Source organism: Musca vetustissima, unplaced genomic scaffold (assembly GCF_032173495.1).
Source record: "Musca vetustissima isolate MV318-11 ecotype Yass unplaced genomic scaffold, APGP_CSIRO_Mvet_v1 utg12485, whole genome shotgun sequence".
Classification (NCBI taxonomy): Eukaryota; Metazoa; Arthropoda; class Insecta; order Diptera; family Muscidae; genus Musca; species Musca vetustissima.
In genome coordinates, this window is record NW_026884043.1 from 87,132 (window position 1) to 110,919 (window position 23,788).

The 23,788-nt window shown below is 36.1% G+C and overlaps 1 protein-coding gene across 1 annotated transcript in view; it reads left to right on the forward strand.

Moving 5' to 3' along the window:
• The window catches only part of LOC133331034 (potassium voltage-gated channel protein Shaw), a 59,750-nt gene that overhangs the window by 455 nt on the left and 35,507 nt on the right, over positions 1-23,788 (forward strand). The window lies entirely within an intron of this gene.

Genomic DNA, 23,788 nt, shown 5'->3' on the forward strand with positions numbered 1-23,788 from the left:
AGGAGAGCAAAAAGGATAAGATGTTGAAGACCTAAAATCGTGACGAGACCTTTGAAATTCATGTGGGTGCTATATTCAAGGTAAATTCCTGCCAAGAGGGTTTTGCATATTTCGAGTAAACGAAATAACAATTCATAGACTAAGATTCGAAAATATATATACCGATTGAAAATACCGAAACTGTACGGGTCCTTCGTATGAAGGGCTACAAAATCAGGCAAGACATTTGACAATACCTAAAATCAGTCAGCAGCTATGGAAGTTAAATTGCTGACAAAACATAATGCCAATTCACAGACTTCGCTAGGACCTTCAAGGTACCGAAACTGAACGGTATCTTCATATTAGAAGCCTATGTCCAAACATGGACCTATATTGAAACAATATTGTGTTTGAAGGACTTATTATAGAAGAAATAATATTCGTAACATACTAGGAGAGCAGAGGACCTTCATGGATCTATATTGACAGAATATTGTTATTGAAGGATTTATTATAGAAGAATAACATTGTCTTTTTTAAGGACCTCAAGTTTTTCTACATAAGAGCTCAAGGTCTTTCCTATAGAAGAACTCACGGTCTGTTATAGAAGAAAAATATAAAATAACCTCAAGTTCTTCTACAGAATATCTCAAGGTCTTTCCTATAGAAGATCTCACAGTCTGCCTATAGAAGAGCTGAAATGAACATTTTTTTAATCCACGCTTTATTGTGGTTTTTGAAAAAAATCTACGACTATGTGGAGTCCTTGAAAAAATATTCTTTAAAAAATCCATGCTTTATTAGGGTTCCTGAAGAGCTGAAGGTCTTTCCCAACGAAAAGCTCAAGGGACTTCCTATAGAAGTGCTCAAGGGTTTGCCTGTAGAAGAGCTCAAGTTCTTCCTATAGAAGAACTCAAGGGTCTTCCTATAGAAGTGCTGAAAGGTCTTTCAAAGTCTGCCTACCGAAGATCTTTCTATGAAAGAGCTAAAAGGTCTTTCTATAGAAGATCTGAAATGTGTATAGAAGAGCTGAAAGGACTTTCTATAGAAGAGTTGGAAGGTGTTTCTGTGTTTCTTAAAGGTACATATTTCTATAGAAGACCTCATGGCCTTTCTTCTAATAGAAGAGCGGGAGTGCCTTCTAGAGTAGAAGGTTCAAGATATTTCTATAGAAGAGTTCGAGGTCTTACCTCTAGAAAAGCTGAGTGGTCTTTCCTATAAAACAGCTGAATGGTCTTTCAGTAGAAGTGCTGAAAGCCTTTCTATAGAAGAGCTGAAAGGTCGCTCTATAGAGGAGCTGAAATGGCTTTCTACAGAAAAGCTGAAAGGACTGAAAGATATTTCTATGGAAGAGTTGAAAGGTATTTCTATAGAAGACCTCATGGTCTTTATTCTTATAGAAGAGCGGGGAGACCTTCTATAAGAAGAGTTGAAAGGTCTACTTACAGAAGAGCTAATGGTTTTTATATAGAAGAGATCAAAGCCTTTCCTATAGACGAACTCAAGAGGATCATGGTCTTTCCTATAGAAGAGCTCAAAGACATTCCTAAAGAGGAGGCCTTTCCTTTAAAACATCTCAAGGCCATTCCAATAGAACAGCTGAATAATATTTTTATAGAAGTGCTGAAAGTCTTTCTATAAAAGAACTGAAAGGTCTTCTTTTGGAGGAGCTGAAAGGTCTTTCGATATATGAGATCAAAAGTTTGCTTATAGACGAGCTCAAGGTCTGCTTCTTCTTCCTTTCCAAGGAAGAATTCAAGAATCCAAAATTATTAAAAAATCCAAGCCCTAATAGTCCCTGGAACAAATTATTTAAAAATCCTTGGGAAAAAATTATTTAAAGAAATCTACGCCTACATCTAGTCCTTGAAAAAATATTTAAAAAAATCTACGCCTACATCTAGTCCTTGAAAAAAAATATTTAAAAAAATCGTCGTCTACATCTAGTCCTTGAAAAAAAAATTATTTAAAAAAATCCACGTCTACATCTAGTCCTTGAAAGAAAATTATTTTAAAAAAATCCACCCTTCATCTAGTCCTTGAAAAAAAAGGATTTTCACATCTATATCTAGTTCTTAGAAAAAATATTTAAAAAATCCACGGATATGGCTCTGATAGTCAATTTATTTAAAAATACTCGCCTAGGTCTATCAACAGCGGAACTGGATGTTGATATGGGATATTTTTTTAAATCTACGCCTTGATTGTCCTTAATTTTTTTTTATCCAGGCCTTGATTATCCTATAAAAATATACTTTTTTAAATCCACCCTTTTTAAGGGTTCATGAAAAAATATATTTTTTTAAATCCTCGCGTGGTTATCCTTAAATTTCTTTTAAAATCCACGCCTTGATTGCCCTTGAAAAAAAAATATTTTACAAATTCACTCCATAATTGTTCTTGATTTTTTTTTTAAATCCACGTTTTGACTATCTTAAAAAAATAGTTGTTAAAAAATGTTGTTAAAATTGAATGTCCTTAAAAAAATATTTAAAAAAACCAGTGAGCGGAGCAGTATAGTCGGACGGGGCCGACCATACGATACCCTACACAACTTCCATGAATATCCAACTTTCTGTGGTTCTATATTCTGAGATTTGGCAATATTTCGCGATATTTACACACTTTTTAATGACTAGAGGCCAGCAAATGTTACTAATAATCAGTACAACACCTTTAATTACTTGTACAGATTCCCTTCACCGTGGGTTGTGTTGTGATTTTCGGCTTTCGACTCGAAAAGTACAAATAATTAAGTTTTCGGTACACTTCATCCGAAAAATATTATCTGATCATCACCTAACATTTTAGGCGTTGTCCTTGACCATAACTGGAACCTCATGGAACATTTCAAAGCGATCATCGCTATATTTCCGCCCTCCAGTGTGATAATAGGTTACTAAATAATATATGAATACATAAGCACCTGTAAATATTTAAGTGTAACTCCCGCATCCGAGTACCTACGACAATATAATTGGTATCAATTTAATGGTCAACCACTCCTCTTGGATATACTATCAACTTCTCGGGTCTATGTCCTTCAGTGGTAAATATATACGCTATTGAATACAAATTTTGTCATTTTTCACACAAAAGTTAGGGTCCATTTGACCCGCTAAATATTAACCGATCATTATCAAAACAGGCATGCTTATTCTTTGGCCTGATCCCCTTCTCCATGCAAAAATTCGCGGCGTTTGGGTCGTAATTGCGGCCTCTGGAGCGACCAGAAAAACCGACAAAAATAAATTTTTTGGTCCATTTCATCCCCTAAATATTAACCGATCTTTTCCAAAAACAATAGGGGTCTTCATTGGCCAGAACCCATCCTACATGCAAAATTTCGTGAAGTTTGGTCCATAACTGTGGCCTGTATCGTGTTTACAAATTATAATGGACAGACGGACGGACGGACGGACGGACACACATGTCTAGATCGACTCAGCTAGTCGAGATATGACGATCGGTATACTTAAAGGTGGGTCTAGGACCAATATTTCGCGGCGTTACAAACTTCTGGGGCTGCACAAAGCTATAATACCCTGACAACATAGTTGTGTAGGGTATAATTACTCCTTGATTATACTCGAAAAAATATATTTTTTTAAAAAAGTCCACACCATTCAGTTGAAAATGCCGCTAGAAGCATCAAAGTACCCAAAAATGAAGCGGGACTTTATATCAATTGGAAAATATAATTTAAAGTATAAAAATGTCTAAAATTAGGCGAGTTAATTATTTGAAGACGAAAAGGTAATCATAGGCCAATCCAAACCAAAGTTATAAGCAAAAATGTACTTAGCATGGCACGTACGATTTAAGAAACTTCCATACTTTGAGAGCTTCTGCTGAAAAACTCACTTTTCAGCCTTAGCATACTATTCTTCGGAGGCGTCGATATCCTATTTTCAATAGAAAACAATAGAAATAGCAACGCATTTGCCAAATTTCAATTATCCATCTGATATATTGCGGTCTCTTTCCTAATTTTGAATGACATACTATTTTTTTCTCATCAAGAATATATCGAGGTGTTGCAAACGGAATCACAATTTTAACATACACCCCAATTTATTCGGTAGAGTATACAAATACTTGTTGCTTTTATTTTTTCGGGTACCCTTCGAGCACCACAGCCACCACCGTAATGGCATTTAGCATTCAGGCAATCTCTCAACTTCTTAACACAGCTAAGCCCTTCATTTTCTTTGGAATTTCTTGATAATTGACATATAATCCAAAGAAGGAAGAAGAATAAATTCACATCACATTCAATATACTATATAATACTACACACATACATACATATACATATATTTGAAATTGAATCTGTGTGTGTGAGTGTGGCTGTGTGTGTTTTAAATCTTTTTTACATGTAGTTGTAAGTCAATCATTTTACGCTCCCCTCGAAATCAGATCAAGTAGCAGTACACAATATTACAAAATTGAGGGTGTATCAGTAAGGGTGGTGGTGTGTGTGTGAGGGTCTGACAAGAAATCAGCTTCTTCTTCTTCGTCGTGTCGTTTACAGCAACTACTTGTTGTGTGTAGTACAGGGTTCACACAAGTCAAGTGTCGAAATGTATGATTTTTATTTTATTTCATTTTTTTGGTAAACAACAAATTTCTTCTTTTCCTCTCTTCTTTTATTTGTATTCCATTTTTCTGTATTAACATACATATTTTTCCTCTTTGCATAAGTATGTATGTGTGTCGGTATGATGTATATCCTGACATTAGACCTGTAAACATGTTAGCATGTTGTTTACGTTGATGTCCAATCATCGATACCTAAGTTTTTGGGTATGAAGGTGATTTAATTTATTTTGCTTTTTTGTTGTTGTTTCCAAGAATGTTCGACATGAGTTGTGTGTTGAATGTTGTTGTTGTTTTTGTGGAAATTTATTATAAGGACGTTACAAGGACCATTAACATAGATTGTTGTTGAGAAAAACTATTGAAGTATGTTTTTCGAGTTTTGAAACAAATGTGGTAAATATTTGAGAGAGAAAAAAAATTAGCAGGCCACATAGGGGCGAAAAAAGGTCACAGCAGGTTGGTCATTAGGACGAGCGGCAGCTGCAGCTTCAGAATTATTGGTATTTTCAGGAGTGGGGTGAGCGGAACCATAACAATGTCGTCATCTTCTCTATCCTCGTCCGACATGGGGACGTCATCCTCATAATCAGGCAGAGGAGTGACTACCATCTCATTTAAATTTTCCATTCTACAAAAATCAGAAAATATATGCAGTTCGGCTACACAATCAGTTCAGCGCCACAATGTATTCATAGAAATGATAAACAAAAGGTATTCTTATGGAAGGTCAGAAGAATTTATTATAGAAGAGCTGCAATGACTTATTGTAGGAAGGTATTTTTATAGAAAAACTGGAAGGTGTTCTTGTAGGAAGGTCTCCTTGCATATAGGTATCCTTATAGAATAGCTGAAGGGACCTATTATGTTATGGAAATGTTGAAAAGTCTTCAAGGTCCTCTTATAGAAGAGCTCAAAGCCTTCATAAGTCTTCTTAAAATAAGCTGAACTATCTTCTTACAGAATACTGAAAGCAAAAGCAACACTTTAGAAGAGCTGAACGTATCTTTATATTAAAGAGCTTTATATAAAGAGCTAATAAAGAGCTCAAGAGCAAAGAGTTCAAGCAACGAGAAATCAAATTGACCATGTTGTGAGCATAGGGCAACCCTGCAGACAGTAGTAACACATAGTGCGATGGAGAATTATAGGGAGGAAAGGAGAGAGGAGAAACGTATTTTCAGAAAGAACAAGAAAAACGTGAGCGTGAGCACCCACCTGCTTGATGTACAGGAGTCAGAATGAAGTCCGAACAATGTTGCAAAAGCAACACTTTGGTACCAAAAACCACCATCAAGAAACCGAAGGCTTTGGAGTGGCAATCCTACTGATAGACGATGGATAAAGAAACCTGGTGACAAACACATAATGCGATGGAGAGGATATGAGAGAGGAGAAACGTGTTTTTAAAGAACAAGAAAACGTAAGCGTGAGCAAATAGATAGCTGTGAAGAGGATAACACCAAACCGAAGGCTTTACTGGCACATCCTCCTGTAGAGATGGTAAGGAAACCTGGTGACAGATGCATACAAGTTGAGGTCAGAATAGCAACAAATCGGCTAAAGAATAATACAGCAGCAAGATTGGTGGTCAGATGCTGGTAAGCAACAAATCGGCTAAAGAATAATACAGCAGCAAGATTGGTGGTCAGATGCTGGTAAGGAGCTTACACCAGCTGATTAGTAAAATTTGGCTAGAGGAAAGCATGCCCAATGATTGGAACCTCAGCAAAAAAGGAGACACGACGATATGTGCCAACTATAGAGGCATATATGTGCTGTTTGAACGATTGAAGCCAATGGTCAATGACATTATTGGACCATACCAATGCGGCTTCAGACCTGGCATATCCACCATTGACCAGATTTTCACAGACCCACGAAAAACACATCGACACATATCACCTATTCGTCGACCAAAAAGCCGCATTCGACAGCCCTATCCGTTCAGAGGTGTTTAAAGCCATGTCTACGTTCGGCATTCCTGCAAAATTAATACGGCTATGCAGGATAACTTTAAGTGGCACAAGGTCAGCAGTTAAAGTCGGAAAGGACCTATCGGAGCCCTCCAATACTGAACGATGATTCAGACAAGGTGACAGTTTGTCGTGTGATCTTTTTAACATCCTGCTGGAAAATGTCATACGAGACGCAAACGAAATGGCAATATGTACACCAAACCACACATGTAACTCGCCTACGTCGATGACATCGATATAATGGGTCGAACATTGCTAGCGGTAACAGTCACCTTTAAACAAAGACCAAGCTGATGGTATCAACGTAAGACGTCCAGTAGACTCGGACCAACTGTGGAAGTTGAGAGCTACAGCTTCGAGGTAGTTAAATATTTTATATACCTTGGTACCGCCATAAATAAAACGAATGACATCAGTTTTGAAATTCGGAGAAGGATTGTGATGTCCAACAGATGGTCTAAATAAACAGTTTAGAAGCAATTCCACATCCCGCCAGATCAAACTCACACTTTACAAGACGCTGATATTACCCGTGCTGTTATATGGACCTGAAGCACGAATAAGATGATCGACGCTTCTGGAAATCTGTTTTAAGCTCGGCTTATGGAACAAAATTTCTGTACGAATTTCTTATTAGAATAGCTTAAGGTCTTCTTATTAGAATAGCACGAGATCTTGTTGGATGAGCTCAATATGTTCCTATTATTTGTGGTCCATGAACAAATATTTTTTAAAAAATCCACTACTACCTGTGATCCTTGAAACATCCACGCCTATCTGTTATCCTTGAAAAATCCACGCCTATCTGTGATCCTTAAAATCTACGCCTATCTGTGATCCTTAAAATCTACGCCTATGTCTTTGTCTTAAAAAATGTTTAAAGAAAAATCCACACCTTTTTTAGTTCCACATCTGGTGTACTCGTAAAATGTTTGGAAATCGTTTCCCTCCCACCTATTATTTCAAAGAGTTCCTCCCACCAATATGGTTACAGCGTTTACCTTTACTTTTCCATACCTCTCTACATCATAATCTCAAAGGTATTTTTGTAGCATTTACATTAAGGTTAAGTGATTTGTTTATATGTATGTATGTATATTTTTGTACGTATTTTCTTGAAGTATGGTTTCGAACCTAAGCCTCTAATATCAAATTCACATACATAAATTGCTATTTTACATATGCTTGTTTACGTTGACATGTAAATGTGTATGTATGTGTGTGTGTGGGCGGGCTTAATACAAATTCATTCGAATTTAATTATATTTTGTAAATTGAGATATTAATTATGTAAATAATAAGTTTTTTTCTTTGTTTGTAATTTCCTTTCCAGATGAAAGGTTAAATGGAAATGAATAACATTTAATTGGCAGAGAAGAAGATGAAGCTGAAGATAAGAAAGATATGGAAATAATTTAGAGAATTTATTGATATTTATACATATTTTACAATTTGGGAATTTATTCATGATGTGATGATATTTATTTTTACAGATGCTAAGATTTTCCATTAATATGTATGTATAAATATGTCTTTAACAAACAGCGGCATATAATAAATATTAATTTCCTGACGAAGTGAATTTCAATATTACCTCAATTTACTGGGTGATGTAAAAATTCATCCTCATCAATATTTTTTGCATCACCCATCAGCAAATGAGCAATCGCTGTTGTTTCACTCACCACCCCACTGCCGCTGATGTCAATAAATTTTGATTTATCGCTTAAGCCTTGGCATTTGACAGCCTTTCACTGAAGGCTAAATATTGTTTACAATGAAATCCTTGTTAAACTGGACAGTTTATGATTAACTACTGTGTGGCATATACTTAACAAGGATTCAAAATAATATTCAATTTACAAATAGGGGATGAGGGGATGATTCCAAAATTGAAAAAGGTATGATGTAGTCAATGTAAACATAAAGTGAAAACAGGATATTAGTCCTTTGCAAGACAAACTTTTTAGATTAACATTTTTTTCAAGGACCTATACAAGGCGTGGCATTTTTAAGGAATATTATTTCAAAGACCCTAATAAAGCGTGTATTTTTTAAAGAATATTTTCCAAGGACCCAACAAGGACATGGGTTTTTTTAAAGAATATTTTATCAAGAACCATTAAGGCGTCGGTTAAAAAAAGTAGTCCTTCACGGACCAAATAAGTATTGGATTTTGTAAAGATTATTTTTTAAGGACCCAAATGAGGCGTGGATTTTTTAAATAATATTTTTCAAAAAAGACCTATAAAATGCGTTGATTTTTACAAAAAATATTTTTTTATGAACCACAAATAGGCGTGGATTTTTTCAAAAATATTTTTTCATTGGTGATAATTTTTTTTCTATAGAAAAAAAAAAATCACCATTGGTGTATAAAAAATATCTATTGATGTTAATTTTTTATATATAAAATAATCACCATTGGTGTTGATTATTTTCTATAGAATTTTTTTCACCATTGGTGATAAGTTTTTCTGTAGAAAAATTCACGATTGGTGTTCAATTTTTTCTATAGAAAAAAATTCACCATAGGTGATCATTTTTTCTATAGAAAAAAATCACCGTAGGTGTTTATTTTTTTCACCATTTGTGTTCATTTTTTTCTATAGAAAAAAAATTCACCATTGGTGTTCATTTTTTTCTATAGAAAAAATTTACCATTGGTGTTCATTTTTTTCTATAGAAAAAAATTCAACATTTGTTTTCATTTATTCAACATTGGTGTTCATTTTTTTCTATAGAAAAAAATTCACCACTTGTGTTCATTTTTTTCTATAGAAAAAAAATTCACCATGGGTGTACATTTTTTTCTATAGAAAAAAAAAATTCACCATTGGTGGACATTTTTTTCTATAGAAAAAAAATTCACCATTGGTGTTCATTTTTTTCTATAGAAAAAAATTCACCATTGGTGTTCATTTTTTTCTATAGAAAAAAATTCACCATTGGTGTTCATTTTTTTCTATAGAAAAAAATTCACCATTTGTGTTCATTTTTTACTATAGAAAAAAATTCACCATAGGTGTTCATTTTTTCTATAGAAAAAATTTCACCGTTAGTGTTAATTTATTTCTATAGAAAAAAATTCACCATTGGTGTTAATTTTTTTCTATAGAAACAAATTCACCATAGGTGTTTGAACGGAATAATGCAGACGCGTTGATGTTTGTTTGAATGTTTCTTGAACACTGATTTTATTTTCATTTTCTTTTACTTAAGAGTAGCGATGCCTAATAATTCTTAGCCTATCTATTCTATACAATATTCTTATCATTTAACTCTTTCATCTCCCACAACGCCGTGAACGTTGGAGTTTCCCACCATGTGTGTCATTCTTATCACAACCATGATCCTAAGGGGCACTTTTTTTCTAATACAAACCGTTGGTGTTCATTTCTTTCTATCGAAAAAAATTCACCATTGGTGTTCATTTTTTTCTATAGAAAAAAGTGGTGTTCACCCTACATTGGGTCGTAACATTCCTACGTATTTCGAACAGTGTTCATTTTTTTCTATAGATAAAAAATCATGATTGGTGTTCATTTTTTTCTATAGATTAAAATTCGCCATAGGTGTTAATTTTTTTCTATAGAAAAAAATTCACCATTGGTGATAAGCTTTTCTATAGAAAAATTCAACAGAAAAAATAACCAATACACCAAACTTCTCACCAATGGTAATCGTTCTCCTTATACTCTATCATCTGTAGGGTACAATTCATTTACATGACAAAATTTTAATTACATATCAAACGATTGTCACTCATACGACTAGCTCGCTCTCGCTCTCACACACACTCATATACATATTTAAACGTTTGAAATCCTTTATAAATACAAAGTAGACTAACAATGAAAATGATTTCCAAGAGATAGACAGACGGCAATCTTTTCAGCCAGCCAGACAGACAGCAGTGCGTGGAAACAAACACCTTCGTGACAAGTGTAATTAAGAAGGATTAGTTTTCACAAAGCACACCAAAGACCCCCCACTAGGCGCTCTCCTCTACACCTCTCTTCTGCCATTATCGTTGCCATTGTTGACGTAAAGTAATCAAAAGCAAACCAATTATTTGCTTACATATGTCGGTACATGTGTAAATATCTATGTAATCCATGAAACTTTTGATAGCTTTTCTATAAAAAAAAATTCTGAAATGAGTATTCAAACAAAGTCGTTAAGTTAATTATTATTAGAATATAAATAGCATTTTTTTGTTTAGATAGACGAACAATTTTTATAATCGGAAATATAAACAAAGTGAATGGGGGGAGAGAGGAGGCACATTTGGAGAGCGAGGGAATGTGTGTCTGTGTGTTTTGAAGAGATATTGCTAAGGAGGATATATGAAAATTATTATTATAATCAAGTGGAAATTAGAATATTTTAAAAATGGAAATTTAATTTGAAATGTGGAAGCAATTTGAGTTGGTATAGAAAGTCGTTATTAAAACTAATTATTAGGGGGCAAGGACTGCAGAGTAAATTTCCAAAAATATTGGAGCTAACAAATAGAAGAAAACAAATATTTATAAAAAAGAGACTGCAAACGATTTTTTAATTTTTTTTAAATGTATTTAATATATCGTTAAATGCTATCACTTGTCTCATGTTAACCTTTACAACACATCACTTTAAAGCGTTTTTATGTTAGACGACAGTGTGTCATCGTCGTCATCATCATCGCCATAACTTGCCACTAAAGTGAACATTTGTTTGCCATTTACCGCCGTTCACTTAAATGGTGTCAATGGAATAGATTTATCATTCAAGCCAAACGCATTTGACAAGCTTTCAATGATGGTTAACAATTTTTGTTGGTTTGTTGCAATGAAATCCCTTCACTAAAATCCCTGATGACATTTTATGATCTGTGGTATAGATTGTTAATGGGCAAAGATTGATTTATTGTAGACAAGGATTGATACATATTTTTGTAAATAAAAAATTAACAATTGCGAAATATTTGTATATAAAACTTTTTCCAGTGGTGAATATTTTTTATAGAAATATTTAGAATTTTTTCATAGAAAAATATGTCACCATTTCTGTAGGTAATATATCATCAATGGTGAATTTTTTAAATAAGTTTTTTTACCTCACCTCATGTGGGCGTAAATTTTTAAAGAAGATTTTTTATGGACCACAAATAGGTATGGATTTTTTAAAAGTATTTTTAGAAACACAGATTTCCTTTTTTTTAATATTTTTTTAAGGATCACAGATAGGCGTGGATTTTTAAAGGAATATTTTTTAAGATCACAGATAGGCGTGGATTTTTAAAGGAATATTTTTTAAAATCACAGATAGGCGTGGATTTTTAAAGGAATATTTTTTAAGATCACAGATAGGCGTGGATTTTTAAAGGAATATTTTTTAAGATCACAGATAGGCGTGGATTTTTAAAGGATAATTTTTATGATCACAGATAGGCGTGGAGTTTTAAAGGAATATTTTTTAAGATCACAGATAGGCGTGGATTTTTAAAGGAATATTTTTTAAGATCACAGATAGGCGTGGATTTTTAAAGGAATATTTTTTAAGATCACAGATAGGCGTGGATTTTTAAAGGAATATTTTTTAAGTTCACAGATAGGCGTGGATTTTTAAAGGAATATTTTTTACTTACTTGCATAGCTTGTGACAGAACTTTCGTTCCATAAGCCGAACTTAAAAAAAAAGATTTCCAGGCGCGTCGGTCTTTTGCGCAGTTTTTTTTTCAATTTGAAAGACCATATTCGGCAATGTTGTCTTCCACTTGATCTTTCCATCTTATTCGTGGCCTTCCCCTTCTACGCGAACCATCAGCTGGTTCGCTTTTATATGCCTTTCCGGCTGGGGCATCTTTATTCATTCTCACAACATGACCTAGTAAACGTAGTCGCTGCAGCTCAACAATATCGATGTCCAAGAATAGCTGGTACAACTCATGGTTCATTCGACGGCGATAGTCACCGTCAACGCAGATTGGCCCATAAATCTATCAAACACTCCAAGAGCTGCCTCATCTGCTTGCGTAAGTATCCATGCTTCATATCCATACAGCACGGGTAGTATCAGCGTCTTGTAGAGTGTGAGTTTGGTCTGGCGGGAGGTGGCCTTGCTTTTGAGTTGTTTGCTCAGATCATAGTAGCATCTGTTGTCTCCGAATTTCTGATGCCATTCGTTTTATTTATGGCTTTATATAAAATCTTTGACTACCTTGGAGCTGTATTTCTCAAGTTCCGCAGTTGGTCCGAGTCTACTGGACGTCTTGCGCTTTGATACCATCAGCTTGGTCTTCTCGCCGTTTACTGCCAGACCCACTTTGACAAACTTCTTCACAATTTGTTCAAAGGTGGCTGTTACCGTTCTCAATGTTCGACCCGTTATGTCGATGTCATCGGCGTAGGCGAGTAACATGTGTTGTTTGGTGTACAGAATGTTCACCTTTGCCTCTCGTATGACCTTTTCCAGCAGGATGTTAAAAAGGTCACACGATAAACTGTCACCTTGTCTGAATCTTCGCTCGTTGTGTTGTTTCAGACTTTAACAGCTGATCTTGTGCCAGTTAATGTTATCCTGTATTACCGAATTAATTTTGCAGGAATGCCAAACGCAGACATGGCGAATGAGGCTTTATAGTCGACGAATTGGTGGAATATGTCGAAGTGTTTTTCGTGGGTTTTTTCAGGATTTGGCGCAGGTGGACTTGCTTGGTCTGAAGCCACATTGGTATGGTGCAATAATGTCATTGGCTTCAATCGTTCACACAGCACGCTGGATAGCACTTTATATGCGATGGGAAGGAGACTTATTCCTCTATAGTTGGCACATATCGCCTTGTCTCCTTTTTTATGCAAGGGATGCAGGATGCTGAAGTTCCAATCATTGGGCATGCATTCTTCTAGCCAAATTGTACTAATCAGCTGGTGCATGCTCCTCACCAGCATCTGATCACCAATCTTGAATAGTTCGACTTGAAAACCATCGGAACCTGCTGCTTTATTATTCTTCAGCCGATTGCTATTCTGACCTCATCTTGGCTAGGTGATCTACACTCTATACCATCATCTATTATTGGTTCTGGGGTATTATCTTCACCGCTACTATTTGATACCAGAATCTTTTCAAAATGCTCCTTTCAGATCCTCAGCACGCTGTGTGTATCTGTCACCAGGTTTCCTTCTTCATCTCTACAGGAGGAAGTGTCTGCACCAAAACCTTCGGTTTGGTGTTTTACCCATTGGAAGACTTCATTTTGTCTCCTGTACATATCGATTTTCTCACGCTTACGTGTTTCTTGTTCTTTCTTCTTTTTTCTGAAAATACGTTTCTTCTCTCTCTTTTTCTCCCGACAATTCTCCATCGCATTCCGCGTTGCTACTGTCCGCAGTGTTATCCTATACGATGCGTTTTTCATATCAGTAGCATTACGACACTCATGATCGTACCAGGGATTTCTTGGTGGTTTTTGGTACCCAAGTGTTACTTTTTCTGCAGTTTTTAGGGAGTGGGCAATTCTGTGCCATTGTGCTTCTATACTATTATCGGGACAAGAAGTGCTTTCGTATAACAGGTGGGTAAGTTGGACGGTGTAGGCCTTTGCTACCTGTTGTGTTAACAGCTTTTCGACGTGGAGTTTGCGTGTTGCATTAGATCGCACCTTTGCTACTACATTAAGACGGGTGTGTACCTTGGCTGTCACAAGTTAATGGTACATTAAAACACTGGATAAATGCCTTCCGTGTGTACCTTGGCTGTCACAAGTTAATGGTCCGAATCGATATTCGCTTCTCGGATTGATCGGAAGTCTAAAACACTGGATGAATGCCTTCCGTCTATCACAACATGATCGATTTGATTTCTCGTTGTTCAATCGGGAGAAATCCATGTGGCCTTGTGTATATCGAGATGTTTGAATCTGGTGCTGCCAACTACCATGTGTTTTGCTGCCGCGAAATCAATCAACCTCATGCCGTTATCTGATGTTTCTTCATGGACGCTGAATTTTCCGACGGTGGGGCCAAAGATTTTTTCCCTTCCGATTTTTTCATTAAAATCTGATTGTAGAATTTTAATGTCATGGCCAGGGCAACGGTCATATGCTGTTTCTAGGCGCTCGTAAAATATGTCGTTGGTCTGTTCATCTATATCATCGTTCGGTTTATACGGATTATAGTAATTCGCTCATCTACGGGAGTGAATCTGGAGACGAGGTCTTTTATTCTCCTGTTAACCATAAATCCGCAGCCAAATTCATGTCTCGTTTCATGGCAACTATAATACAGGGCGTAATCATCTAATTTACTTACGCCAGTCCCTTTCCATCGCATTTCCTGTAAGGCTATAATATCGGCTTTGTATATCTTGAGTACATCCGCCAAAGCGAAAACCTGCGCACATTCTAAGTGCAGATTCGCAGATCGTGGTCCTAAGCCTGGACTTCGCCATGTTAAAGCCTATCCTATCTATCATACCATACGCCACCGAAAGAAAAGGACCAGAAATAGGCGTGAATTTTTAAAGAATATTTTTAAGGACTAGAAATAGGTGTCGATTTTTAAAGAAAGGACCATAAATAATCCTCATATTGTTAATATAAAAAAATAATAATTTTTCTATTGCAAAAATATTCGTCAATTTATTCATTTATATCTCTTTGTATTCAGTCCTAACTCAATTTTCTGTGTTCCACTTGTCTTTGACACTCTGCCGGCTACTGCTGTTGCCGCTTCATTACACAGCCAATCATGAATAGTAAATTAACATTTAAGCCTACGCATTTGTGTGTCATTCATTCGAACACCGAGGCTAAACACCAATTCGCAGTGAAATGAATACTTTTCGTTAAAGAGAACATCCATCGATTCGACACATTGAGCCTGAAATCAATAATAATCCGTTTAAAAGTGCATGTCAAAGCTAAGTGCCAAGTGGTGGTGGTGGTGGCAGAGGCAGTGGCGCGGCAGCGTATACTTAACAAACGCGAATGTTTAATTTTTAATGGCAAATCATTTGAAAGTCAATGGCAGTGGTGGTGATTCCGTTTAAACTTGTAAGTAGGGAGGGGGAGAGAGAGCGGTTGAAACTTGTTAAGTATCATTGAGTACTACTGCCCATCCTTTTTTTGTCCACATTGAACTCTCGTCCAGCTTGAGTAGTTTTCAAACACTTCCGTGATTTTGTTTCTAGTTCATGTTGTTTTGTCTTCCTCTGTGTCTTGCTGTTCCTTGGCATGACTTTGATTCAGTTGCTGCTGCTGGTACCGGCATTGAATGTGACTACAAAAAGTCATTCCTATACTAGCTAAGTTTCCGACCATTCATGTGGAATGTAGATAGAAGAAGAAAGAGTAAAAAAAAATAAGACGGAACAAGGAATGCTAGAAAATAAACTTTCAAAGGAATTTCCTTGAGCTGCTCGGCATAACGTGTCAATGCATTTTTTATGGCATAGCACACAGGTATTAAGAAACCGTTTCAGTATATTGTACATGAATTTTATACAACACACAGGCACATGTATACAAATAATAACACACAACCATAGCCATAGACATCGATTATATCCACGTTTTATATATATTTTTTCATAATCGTTGCGCTTAATTCTCTTTGCCTTTTATTTTCATTCTTCTTCATTTTTTCTGTTTGCCTTTTGATATTCCGCCGCCAAGTTGCTGGGTTGGTGATGGTAGAAAATGTTGTTCTCATTTTTGAAATTGTTTATTTGTGCTAGACTTTGTTGTTGTTGCTGTTTTGTGGATTTTCCCCATATATTATTCTTCATTTGATGTTGTTGTTTATTCTTTTATAATTTCTTTGCAGTTTGCTAGCCTAGGTCTTCCTCGTTGGAGGTTTTTTTGTTTTGTCTCAAAGGACCAGCAAAAGCAATTTACCGAACTGAGTCTCTATCAAGTCCTTGTCGGTCTCTTAAGCGCCGTTTCAATTTTCTATTTGGTTTTGTCAAAGATATAAATAACTTTCCTCTTGGGACAGTTTCTTCTCTGTCTCTCTCCTTTGCTTCCTAAATAATAATTGAAAATAACTAAACTTTTATTTTGGCTCTAGAGGGGTTAAGGAATCGTCGGGGGCAGGATGATAATTTCTTTTTTAATTTTTTGTCAATATTTGTCTAGGATTTTTTTGTGTATTTTGGTTGAAGTAATTTTGAAGATGTTCTCTTTTATGGAGGGAATTAATAATTTGAAAGAATTTAAGTAATAATTGCCACATTTCACATTCACACAAATTGATTTAAGACTTTCTCCTAGGACAGATGCCAACACCGGAATCTCTTGTTAAATGGAGTACTATTCTTGGGTGAACGGCCTTCGGCCGGGGTTTTGAAACTTTCTCCTATGGACAGATGCCAACACCGGCTACGCGACAGAAACTCCTTCTAAATAGAATATTTTTTTGTGTAGCCGGCCTTCGGCCGGGAATTTAAGACTTTCTCCTATGGACAGATACCAACACCGGCTACCCGACAGAATCTCTTGTTAAATAGAATATTTTTTTTAGGGTAACCTGCCTTCGGCCGGTGATTAAAGTCTTTCTCCTATGGACAGATGCCAACACCGGCTACGCGACAGAAACTCCTTATAAATAGAATATGTTTTTGTGTATCCGGGCTTCGGCTGGGGATTTAAGACTTTCTCCTATGGACAGATACCAACACCGGCTACGCGACAGAATTTTCTTGTTTTTGTAGGGTTCTAAGGCCTATATCTTTTGATCCACAACATATACAGCCATTTTGGAAAGGGCAAATTGTGGTATATCATTTGAGTGTGGGTTGGAGTGGGACAATAATGGACCCAAAGATATCTCCATAATTAGGCTAAAAATACCTACCTTTGGAAAAAAAATTCAGAAAAATCTGATCGTTTTTACTAAACTAGAGTTAAGCCCATTTTTTTATAGAAAAAGTTTTACCATTATTCCATATAGAAATAAATGGGTAATGAAAAAAAAACAATTGTCACCAACGGCCTATAGAAACATTTGTAAAATCCACGTCTTAAAATCATATTTATACCCTTCACCACACTGTGGTACAGGGTATTATGTCTTTGTGCATATGTTTGTAACAGGCAAAATGGAAACGAGATAGACCCATCGTGGTTCCTTTTGAGAATATGCATAGAATCACTTTCCGTTCGTCCATGTATTTTTGTGAACAAAGTACAGGTCGCATTTATGATCCGATTTGGATGAAATTTGGCATAGGTCATTTATTTAGTTCAAGGACGAACCCTATTTAAATTGGGAAAAATCGGTTCAGATTTAGATATAGCTCCCATATATATTTTCGTCCGATTTAAGGTAAATGGGGCACCAAAGTCCCTCTATATCTTTTGATTTGCACGAAATCTTGCGCCGCGTAATGAATTAGGTCTAGAATGATGTGTGTTATGTTTCCTGAAATCGGTTCAGGTTTAGATATAGCTTCTATATCTGACCAAATGAAAAATTTAGTATCGGTTGCAGAATGACATGTTTATGGATCCAATTTTATTTTACCGGCCCTTTAAAAATGCGACGTTTGTTAGGATCCATCTGTTGAATATGCCCAAAGTGGTGAAGGGTATCATATAATGGGCTCCGTCCGACTTTACTACTTTCCTTACAGTTTTTTTTATAAAATCTACGAACTAAAAATGGTACATTCATACCCATATTATTATCTGAATATCACCGAAAATTATAGGCGTTGTCCTTGACCATACCTGGATCCTCATAGAAAATTTCAAAGCGATCAACGCTATATTTCCGTTTTCAAGTGTAATAATGGGATACTAAGTAATATATGAATACGTAAGTACCTGTAAATATTTTAGGGTATCTCCCAAATCCGAGTATATACGACAATTTAATTGATATCAATTTAAATGCAAACAACTCCCCTTGGATATACTATTAGCTGCTGGGTTCTATGTCCTTCCAGGGTAAATATATACGCCCCAGAATACAAATTTGGTCATTTTTCACAAAAAAAGCCAGGGTCAATTTGACCCGTTAAATATTGACCAATTTTTATCAAAACAGACATGATTATTCTATGGTCAGACTCCTTACTCTCTGTAAAATTTCATGATGTTGGAGTCATAATTGTGGACTCTAGAGCGAACAGAAAAACAGACAAAAATTAAGTATTTGGTCCATTTCATCCCCTAAATATTAACCGATCTTTACCAAAATCAATAGGGGTCTTCATTGACCAGAACCGTGAATCGTGAAGATTGGTCCATGACTGTGGCCTGTATCGTGTTTACAAATTATAATGGACAGACGGACGGACACACATGTCTAGATCGACTCAGCTAGTCGATATATGATGATCGGTATACTTAAAGGTGGGCCTAGAACTGATATTTCGCGGCGTTACAAACTCTTGGCGTTGCACAAAGCTATACAAATTATTATTGTGTCCTTAGTGATTCGAAAAATAATTTTTAAAATTGACAACATTGTTTAAATTTGGAAATTTAATTTTTCGAATTATTGAGGGAACAAAAATTAAAAATATATATTTTTGTACTCAATCATTTATTATTTTGATTTTAAGAAACATTTTCCTTGTTTATTTTTCGTGTATATTTAACTATTATTTGCCATCATGATATCTTCCTTATCCGCAAATTTGTTATTCAATCTCGTAGTCAATGTCATGTCATTGGATATAGACCAACCAACCAACCAAACCATCAAACATCCATTCCATCCATCCGTTTATTATGGAAATTTCCAAAAGATTAAGCCAAAGATTTTTATTTAAATTTTCAAAAACTTTACTAAACCAAATTATAATTTGCATAAGACTATGAGAAGAAGAAGATGAAGAGGAGAACCGGCAACGAAGAAAGCGAACAAATTGAAAGAACGAGCAAATATTGCCAACAGCTAATGGCCTGTCTATGGCACAACAAAATTACACACCTTGAGTGGATGTTGTTGTTGTCGTTGTTGTTGACGATTCGAACAAATAGTCCAGCATCTCTGTCTTCCGCCACCCCCGGTTGGATGGCTGGCTGACTGGCTGGCCTTCACTCGTAAATTCATATCCCAAAGTAGATTATGGCGAGTGCATTAGAGGAAGCCATTATAATTTGCATAGAAAGTGGGCGCTCACATAAGCAGAACGCTCCAGGCATTGTTTGCATTGAAATTATTTTGTAATATAAGTGCAGCAATACACAAACGGACGGACAGACGGACGAAATGGAAGCCTGCTTCAGGAGCCTGTCGCATTCATGCTCGCATAATAAAATGTCATTTTTGCATCGATGAAATGTCAACATCATCACATTTACAAACCCTGTTGACAAGTGGGCGATGCTGCTGCGAATGAGAATGCGAAGCACCGAGCAGAGTGCGAGAGAACGACGAGCTATGAAAGACATACTTGGAATAGTTTTGAATTGAGGAAAACACTTTCATGCCATTGTCGTTAGCAGCCAGTCAACGCTTGAGTGTGCTTGACTGAAAAGACAGGCAGATTGGCAGACAGTCAGAGGGACGGACGAACGAACGCATTTACATTGGCAAATGCTTGGCAGACATGCAGCTATTTAAATAACTGTGCCCCAAAACTATTTGCTTATAGGCCAAATGACTAAAAATGTCCTTACAAAAGACAAACATCGAGAGGGAGCGAGAGAGGGAGAAGAGAAAAAATCAAGCTTGAAGACGGTCATTGTGCATTGCATTGCTCCGCTCACCAGCTAGGCAAATATTGACAAGCAGTTAATGGCCCGTAGCGAACTGAGAAACCCCAACTGTTACTCTGTGTGTCTGCTCCTTTTTAACGGCCGAAAGGACTTGTCGTATCCACACAAAAGGGATGCTGCTGCTGCCGTCAAGTGTTCTTGCCAGGTTCTCGTTTCTTTTATTTTTCGCCTTTTTACGAGCACTTTGACTGGCACTACCATCACCACCTACTTGTGGTTGTGCGGTGCGGTGCGATGGCACTGGTTTACCAAAGTCTAGTAGCTGCTGTTTTTTGCAACTGTTAATTATTTCGTGTTAAGCGTAATTCTTCTTTTAGTTCGTGTTTTCGTTTCACTTCGTTTTTTTTTTTTTGCGAGGTAAAAATGTCTCTTTTGTGGATAATTCATTTTAATTTGGGGGTTTATTAGCGATGCTGTAAATAGTCGAGGGCTTAATTAACCCGCGTAGGCTAAGTGAGTGGGGGCGGGAGAGAGAGAGGGAGAGAGAGTGAGTGTGAGTGATCATTAACAACATTCTAAATGGTCAAATTAGGCGAAGAAACAATGCCTAAAATGGAATGCAAATGAAAGGTAATTGACAAGGTGTTGTAATTTCTGCAAAAAGGAACAAAAAATAATAATACAACAAGTGACTGAGGGGAAACACTTCGTTTGAAGACACAGATGGTACTTTTTGGACGATTTAAGCAGTTTCAAAAAAAGTGTGAGAAATATATTTTTTCTATAAGAAAACTTAAAACAAAGATTTTTTTATGCAAATATTTAAAATCATATATATATTTTTTTTGTATTAATATATATCTATATATATATATATATATAAATAAAAAATTAAAATTATTAAAAAAATGGTTGTTATTAAAATATTTTTAAAATTTTTTGTTTCAAGAAACTATTTAAAATTTTTTATTAAAAAAATACATTTTAAAAATCCAAGCCTTGTAAAAATAAAAAAGTATTTAAAAAATATTTTAAATGATTTTTCTTTAAAATAAATACTTACTTAGCTGGCTTGTTACAGAACGATTGTTCGATAAGCCGCGCTTAAAAAACATTTCCAAGCGCTTCGGTCTTGTGCGCATCTCCACCAATTTGAAAGACCACGTTCCAAGATGTTGTGCTCCACTTGGTCTTTCCATCCAATTCGTGGCCTTCCCCTACTACGGATACCATCAGTAGGCTCGCTTTTATATGCCTTTTGAGCTGGAGCATTGTCATTCATTCACACAACATGGCCTAGCCACCGTAGTCGCTTTTTCTATTTCGATGTCCGCGTATAAATTGTAAATCACCACAAGAGCTGCCTCATCTGTTTCCGCAAGTACCCATGCTTCAGATCCATGTAACAGCACGGGTAGTATCTGCGTCTTGTAAAGTGTGAGTTTGGTCTGGCGGGAGGTGGCCTTGTTTCTAAACTGCTTACTTAGACCATAGTAGCATCTGATGGCCATCACAATCCTTCTACGAATTTCAAAACTGATTTAATTCGTTTTATTTACTGCGGTACCAAGGTATATACAATTTTTAACTACCTCGAAGCTGAAGTTCTCAAGTTCCACAGTTGTTCCGAGTCTACTGGACGTTTTGCACGTTGATACCATCAGCTTTGTCTTTTCGCAGTTTACTGCCAGACCCACTTTGATAGACTTCTTCTCAATTTGTTCAAATGTGACTGTTACAATTTGCAATGTTCGAATGTCGATGTAATCATTGGTAGGCGAGTAACATGTGGTGTACAGAGTGTCATTTCTGTTCATCTTTGCGTCTCATATGAACTTTTACAGCAGGACGTTAAAAAGATCACACGACAAGCTGTCACCTTGTCTGAATCCTCGTTCGGTATTGAAGGGCTTCGATAGATTCTTTCCTTGTGCCACTTAAAGTTATCCTGCATAGCCGTATTAATTTTGCAGGAATGCCAAATGTAGACATGGCTTTAAACATCTCTGAACGGAATGCGGCTTTTTGGTCGACGAATATGTGGAATGTGTCGATGTGTTTTTCGTGGGTTTTTGGCTTCAATCGTTCCATTGGCTTCAATCGTTCACAGAGCACACTGGATAACACTTTAGATGCGATGGGAACGGGACACAGGATGCTGAGTTTCCAATCATTGGACATGCATTCCTTTAGCCAATTTGTGCTAATCAGCTGGTGCATGCTCCTGACCACCAGTCTTGAATAGTTCGGCTTGTAAACCATCGGTACCTGCTGCATTATTATTCTTCAGCCGATTGATTGCTATTCCGACCTCAACTTGGCTAGGTGGTATACACTCTATACAGTCATCTCTTATTGGTTCTGGAGTATCCTCTTCACCGCTACTATTTGATACCAGAAGTTTTTCAAAATGCTCCTTCCTTCCATGTTTCCTTCTTCATCTCTACAGGAGGATGTGCCTGCACCAAAGCCTTCGGTTTGGTGTTTTACTCGTTGGTAAAATATATATATATATATATTTGTAAAATTTCTCTTTCTGAAAACACGTTTCTTCTCTCTCCTTTTCTCCCGAAAGTTCTTCATCGCATTAGGTGTTGCTACTGTACGCTGGGTTGTCCTATACGCTGCGTTTTTCACAGCAGTAGCATTACGACACAGTCGACGTCGAGTTTCCGTGTTGTGTTAGATCGCACCTTTGCTGCAACATAAAGACTAGTGCGAGCCTTGGCTGCTACAAGGTTGTGGTCCGTCTAAAACACTGGACGAATGCCTTCCGTCTATCACAAACATGATCAATTTGATTTCTCGTTGCTTGATCAGAAGAAATCCAGATGGGCTTGTGTATATCGAGATGCTTGAATCTGGTGCTGCTAACTACCATGTTTTTTTTCTGCCACGAAGTTAATGAACCTCATGCCGTTGTCGAAGGTTTCTTCGTGGAGGCTGAATTTTCCGCCAGTGGGACTTCCGATTTTTGCATTAAAATCTCCTAGTAGAATTTTAATGTCATGGCCAGGGCAGTGGTCATATGCTATTGAATGATTAGTTAAATATATATATATATATATTTTAAAATTTCACACCATAAAAATCAATAAAAATATTTTAAAAGATAAACGTCTTGAAAAATCGACTAAAAATATCCACACCTTAAAAAATTAGTAGGAAATATATATTTTTCTTCAAATCCAAGCCTTGAAGAATTAGTTAAAATTATGTTCTTTAAAAACTCCACGCCTACTAAAATTAGAAAAATATTTAAAAAACCGAATTAATTTTAGAGAATCCACGCTTTGGTAAATGTTAAAAAATTAATAATTAAGATTTATTTTTAAAAAATCCACGTCTTGAACATTTAACAAATTTATTTAAGAACAAATTTTTATAAAATCTAAACCTTGGAAATATTACATCAGGACCGTTCTTTTATATAGAATCTCGTTTGGATCCTCCCAGCTCCAAAATCTTAAAATTTAATTATTAATAATTTATTTCTCATTATTTGTTTTTGAAACTTGTCGGGATTAAAAATAATATAAAATAAAAACTTTTTTCTCCATTTCAAACTAAT